The sequence below is a fragment of the Urocampus carinirostris genome, chromosome 8 (genome assembly GCF_059441175.1).
Source record: "Urocampus carinirostris isolate Australia breed hairy pipefish chromosome 8, RoL_Ucar_1.0, whole genome shotgun sequence".
NCBI lineage: Eukaryota > Metazoa > Chordata > Actinopteri > Syngnathiformes > Syngnathidae > Urocampus > Urocampus carinirostris.
Window position 1 is genome coordinate 39,218,835 of NC_142356.1, and position 6,092 is coordinate 39,224,926.

Below are 6,092 nucleotides of genomic sequence, written 5' to 3' on the forward strand. Positions count from 1 at the left end.
ACAATAAAAAAATTCTGTAAAATAACTGCTAGTGTGGTTTTGCTGAAAAAAAAAATCATTTTTCTCACAATAACAAACTTAATGGGAGCGTATCGTAGACATACAACAGGAGTGGGCAACCATTGGAAGTCGGGGGCTGCATGCGATAACAATGCGCCCAAGGGGCCGATCCTCGATATCCATCCAATTTTTCATTTATGAAAAAATATACATGCAGACATCTACATCTTATAATTCTCTATATTTGTTTTTAAATATAAATTTGATCAAAGTATAGAAACACTCAGAATTAAAGAAAAATAATGTAGTACGTCCCTATATATATATATATATATATATATATATATATATATATAGGGGCAGCACGGCGGCACAGTTCATGTCATGGGAACCTGTCGTGGGTTCAAATCCAGCTCCAGACTTTCTGTGCGGAGTTTGTATGTTCTCCCCGTGCTTGCGTGGGTTTCCTCCGGGCACTCCGGTTTCCTCCCATGTTCTAAAAACATGCATTTCAGGTGAATTGGCCGGTCCAAATTGTCCCTAGGTGTGAATGAGGGAATGAGTTGTCTGTCCCTGTGTGCCCTGCAAATGGCTGGCAACCAGTTCAGGGTGTCCCCTGCCCACTGCCCGAAGATGGCTGGGATGGGCTCCAGCCCCCCCGCGACCCTAATGAGGATAAGCGGTACGGCTAATGAGATGAGATGAGATATATATATATATATATATATATATATATATATATATATATATATATATATATATATATATATATATATATATATATATATATATATATATATATATATATATATATATATATATATATATATATACTGTATGTGTATACATTGTATTTCTGTAGTTGTAGTTTTTAGTATGTTCGTAGTATTTCTGCAGTTTTTTAGTATTTTAGTAGTATTACTGTAGTTTTGATTTGCATTATATTTGTCATATTTCTACAGTAGTATTTTTGTTGTATTTCTGTAGTATTTTGTAGTATTTCTATAGTATTTCCATTGTATAATGGGTATTTTTGTAGTATTACTGCAGCTGTATTTTTTCACTTTTTCTTTTGTAATATTTATATAGCAGTATTTCTGCAGCATTTTTTGGGTATTTCCACAGTGGTGTTTTTGCCGTATTACTTTAGTATTTGTGTAATATTGCAGTAACTGTATTTGTGTAGTATTTCTGGTGTAATATTTCGCTAGTAGTATTTTGGTATTATAGCATTACTGTAGTAGTATTTTTGTCCTATTTCTACAGTACTTTATTCTTTTTAGAATAAATGCAAAATAATATACGTTTTAGGTCCCTGTTTTTATGCACTTGATGTTTAGGTTTGCAGTAGACACACAAAGTGACAAAGGGGACAAAGCTGGCTCCCAAAAAACTTCATTTATTTTATCAGTTGTACTTTATCTACTATTTTATATATATTGACATTGTATTTCGACAAATTTTGCATGTAGCCTACGGGCCATAGATTACCATAGTATAACCTTGAAAGCAGACAGCACGGCGGAAGGGTGTTTAGTGCGCATAACCATGGTGCAGAGGTTCAGGGTTCAAGTCCAGCTACTAGAGTTTGCATGTTCTCCCTGTGCCTGCGTGGGTCTCCTCCCGCATTACCAAAAACATGCATGTTCGGTTAATTGGCCGGTTCAAATTGTCTCAAGGTGTGAATGAGCGAGTGAGTTGTCTATCTCTGTGTGTGTCCTGTGACTGTCTGGCACCCAATTAAGGGTGTTCCCTGCCCACTGCCTGAAAATGACTGGCATGAGGTCCAGCACCCCTACTACCCTACTGAGGATAAGCGGTGCAGATAATAGATGTAATGGATGGCTGGATTAACTTGAAACCCAAGCTGCAGTTACGCTCCAAGCCAGAGGGGACACTCACGTTAAGATACAGTGAAAAAGTCTTTTGCTTTTATTTTTTTAATGCTTTAGTGAACAAAATCAGATATTACGACATGTTGACATTTTTCCCACTTGATACTGTTTACATCATTCTTGTATCTGATTGTACTGTATACATATCAATAAAAGTAAAGGGGCATGAAACAAAAGTGAACAAATGAATGACAATATTAACATAGAAACATGGGGTAATTCTGTTGTCAAAATCATTTTAGAAAACATAATTTTGTCAATAAACTTCCGAGTGGGTCGGCGTGGTTTCGTCATGTTGCCATCCTCACTGATTATTTCCTCTTCATTGTTCACTTCCAATCAAATCCACAATTTGCTTGATCCCATCTTGTGAATTCATCAGTTTGTCCAAAGCATTCATAGCATAGCATTCAAGCCGTGTGTCCTAAAACAGCAGTTAGATCAATGGTGTCTCCATTTGTAGACGAATCGTTCGGACAAAAACCTGGAGGGTGGACAGATGCCTTCAGCTAAAGACAGTGTTTCTCAAAGAGTTTGATAGAATTTGACACTATTTTACATTATTTTTCTTATTCTGTAAGAAAAACAAGTAAAAATCACATTGGAAAACAATATATTACACTCAGCAATAGCACACCCTTTTCATGGCCAAACTCAAGCACTCTTTAAAGACTCTCAAAAACAATTTTGCATTTCCTTCAGTACCATTAAAAGAAAAAGGTGGCCGAAATATTGGATTTACAACAGACAATGGAAGAACACAAATCATTTTGTGTAGTTTAATGGTTCAGACAGTGTTTGGAAAACTAGAAACATAGAATAGTTGGGGTTAATAAACAACATAGACCATAATTTAATGAAAAAGGAAGCGTTGTAATTGGATCCCAGCATTCTATCTACAAGTGAATATAGAGACACCATAAACTAACTTACTAACTAAAACTACTGCTAAACTAGAACTAAATGATGATTGTTGATCTCTGTCGATTTTGCTTCTCTCACTCAGCCACCAAAAGACTCTTTATATGCTTCGAGGCATTTTTAGGGTCGAAGGTATATCAAGTAATTTTTTTGTATTTTTACATTTTTATTACTTTATTTATCTGCATTTTCTTCCATTTTAACTTGTACTCACTCCAATATGGCAGCCCGTTATATCCTCTCGTGATCTTCGGAATTTTTTTATATAAATGAAAAGGTCAACCAACAGCAGACATCTCACCTTTGTTTGAGTTATAAATGATGGGCGAGGGTAAGTTCAGACACGCCACCTGCCTCTTGAATTCGTCCAGTTCAACAGTCGTCACTTTGGCTCTCCTGGCTAGAAAAGAAAAGCATATTGAGGATTTTCTGCATTTTTCTTACAAACGAGTCAAATACAGTGGCGTGCTGTGAATTTCACACTTGGTCCTTCAATCCAGTCGGAATTAGGGATGCCTTGCTTGTGAACGACACCTTTTTTCATGGATTCTGTGTTGTTGACTTGAAAATTGTTGAGTATCAAATTCCATTAAATGTGTGAAGTGAAAAGCAAAACTCGAAAAGCCAACAGTACGCTCTCCTTTACTCTAACCTGCACCCCATTTAATACAGAAGAAATGACAGCTGAACCATTATAACACTGTGCCACAACTTTACCCAGACGTTCCTTTTCCACCAAAAATCGTATGATCAAATCGTTAATATCATCAGCTGGCTTTCTCTTTCAACTCTGTCTAAGCGCTCCTCGACGCCTGTCTTTGTGACTTAACGCACAAATAGTGTGATCTGCACTGCGATACAGGCTTCTGTTGTCTAATCCACCATAACAGGATGATCAGTCCTTTATTATTAACTGTGCTGTAATGATAATTTACCTTCTAATCCCTTCCACAATCATTTCAGCAAAAGCAGTGACCGTGTTGTTTTGTGTTTTGCCCAACGTCTCACTAAACAATATTAGCAGTGTTGGGAAAAAAGTTAAGTAACAGCAGATTTTTTCAGTAACAAGGTAATCCAACTAATTATTTTGTCCACCGTTACCGTTACTGACGGTCAAAAGCGATGCGTTACTTTGAACAAATTGAGACGAGACATAATATAAACATTCGGGGACTTACCGGGTATGCTCAGTAACAATGTGGCACTATGGGTAATGTAGTTTGTATGTTATTAAGCACATAAACTCACCATTAGGGATTGGATAGTCTCTTTATATTGTTTTATAGTTGATTTTTGCTGTGAAGAAAATATTTTAAGTGCAGTTGCCGTTTTCTACTTGACCAGTGTTCTAGGTTGTGAGAGTTGATTCATTTGTTTTACACTGCATTGTCAAACACACTGTATATTGTTGAACTGTTTGTTGTGTGAAAATACTTGAAGTACAGTAGCATATGTCTACTTGAGGAGTTGTCTGAGTAGAGATATATTGTTTTCCATTTGACTTCTGTTGTGAATAAAATAATTGTAGTACTGAACGTCTACTTGACCAGTCGTCTCGGGTTGTGAGAGTTAGATTTAATTTATAAAACTCACTTTGTATATTTTACTGCTGATTGTTATGTCATTATATTCCCTCCGACCGTAGGGACTCGTGAGCCTCCGCCGTCGAGAATATGGGACCGCATAAAACACGGAAATCTGGGTTTCCAACCGCATTGCATCTGTCGGTCAGAGCTATATAAAGTCGGAGGAAATTAAAAATAATTTTACGAAACAACGGTCCATAGTTTTGTTAGTTTACTTAATATCCAGTTTGTAGCTCTATCACGTAGATAAGACAGGGAAATATTAAGACATGTGAGAGTTAAATTTTAGACTTGTAGACAGTGGTTAGCACATTCGCCTAACACGCGAAAGGTCCCCGGTTCGAGACAGGGTGGAAACATGTTGGCCTAGAGAATGATGGGCACAACCACTTGCCCAAAACACCCCTGGAATATTGTACCTACGGCCATAGTGTTTAAGGGAACCAGCCATCCAACCAACCAGACAAAAATTAAGACCTTTTCAATGCCTTAGTTTGCGGTTATCAAATTTAAGACTTTTTCAAGTTTTCAAGAGCTTGGGAGAACCCTCTATAAACTGATTTTCATGTCATTGGTCTTACTCATAAGTTGCGCAGCCCTGTACGTGCTTGCTCCAATGGTGAAATTGGACCGGAGAACGATGCAGTCTGAGCAGCCAGTCTCCATGAGGGTCTCGGTGATGGTAATAGGACGCACTGACATAAATGCAAAAAGCTCACGTTTGTATTTGCAAAAAATTACCAAAAACGGCATCAATAGGAAGCTCACGTGTGTAAAGAGTGTCGTTGGCCATGGTCACCTTAGAACTGATACTGTAGCAACCATCATACCTTAAATAAAGGAAAAGAAAATGTTGATTATAACACATAATCAGGTACCGATTTTCCACTACGGTACATTTTTTGGACTTGGAACATATGGTAGGCGTTGCTCTCATTGGCCGGGAAGACTTTGGCCCACATGTTCAGCACCTGTTTGGATAAAATGGCGGCTCCTGGCATGTTGCTACTTTCGGCTGCAAATGTCCACACGCCTAAGAACTGCGGCACACAACACCGGAATCACTTTCAAAACATTTTCTGATTCGAATTTGGAATGAATTTCTCACCTGGTCGCGACTTTGGATGGGCAACTGCCGGGTCAGCGCGTCACAGTCGGCCGCAGGGGCTGAGAGGGCCCCTGGCAGAAGGGCCACGGCGAAAATGTAGAAGAGCATCGTCCCGTTTCGTGGCGATCTCGAACTAGAATGATCACTCCGTCTGCTCGCAGTTCAATAATATCCTGTATCAAAGTTGAATCCTTTGTTGACATGAGTTTTGCAATGTGTTTTCAACTTGAGTTCCCCTTAAAAAAAAGGTTGCTAGGTCCAATCATGTGGCCGTTCTGCACTAGGATTGTCATTATAGCAGGGGTGGGCAAATTACAGCCTGCGAGCCAAATGCAACCCCTCAGGCTTCTGAATCCGGCCCACCAAATGTTTTTATACAATGATGAGATGCATAAAATGTGATAAAATAGGATGCTACTGTCATGATTGCTGATTGGAATCACCTGCGCCCGCTCATTTGGCGCCACCCGCTGCGGGCTATCTGATTGGCTCCCTGTCCCTATTTAAACCCTGTCTTGTCACTCTCCTGTTGTCAGTCCGTCTGCGAACCTCTGTTGATACAAGGCAAGCCTTTTTGACCCT

At 38.8% G+C, this 6,092-nt stretch overlaps 1 pseudogene across 1 annotated transcript; it reads right to left on the reverse strand.

Moving 5' to 3' along the window:
• Positions 1 to 1,909: 1,909 nt before the first annotated feature.
• On the reverse strand, positions 1,910 to 5,696 carry LOC148361857 (uncharacterized; annotated as a pseudogene). The gene is made up of 6 exons (XR_015851159.1): positions 5,511 to 5,696; positions 5,300 to 5,442; positions 5,171 to 5,232; positions 4,984 to 5,097; positions 3,118 to 3,216; positions 1,910 to 2,379 (listed from the first exon to the last, which is right to left on the reverse strand). The product of XR_015851159.1 is annotated as an uncharacterized LOC148361857 (transcript).
• Positions 5,697 to 6,092: the final 396 nt, after the last annotated feature.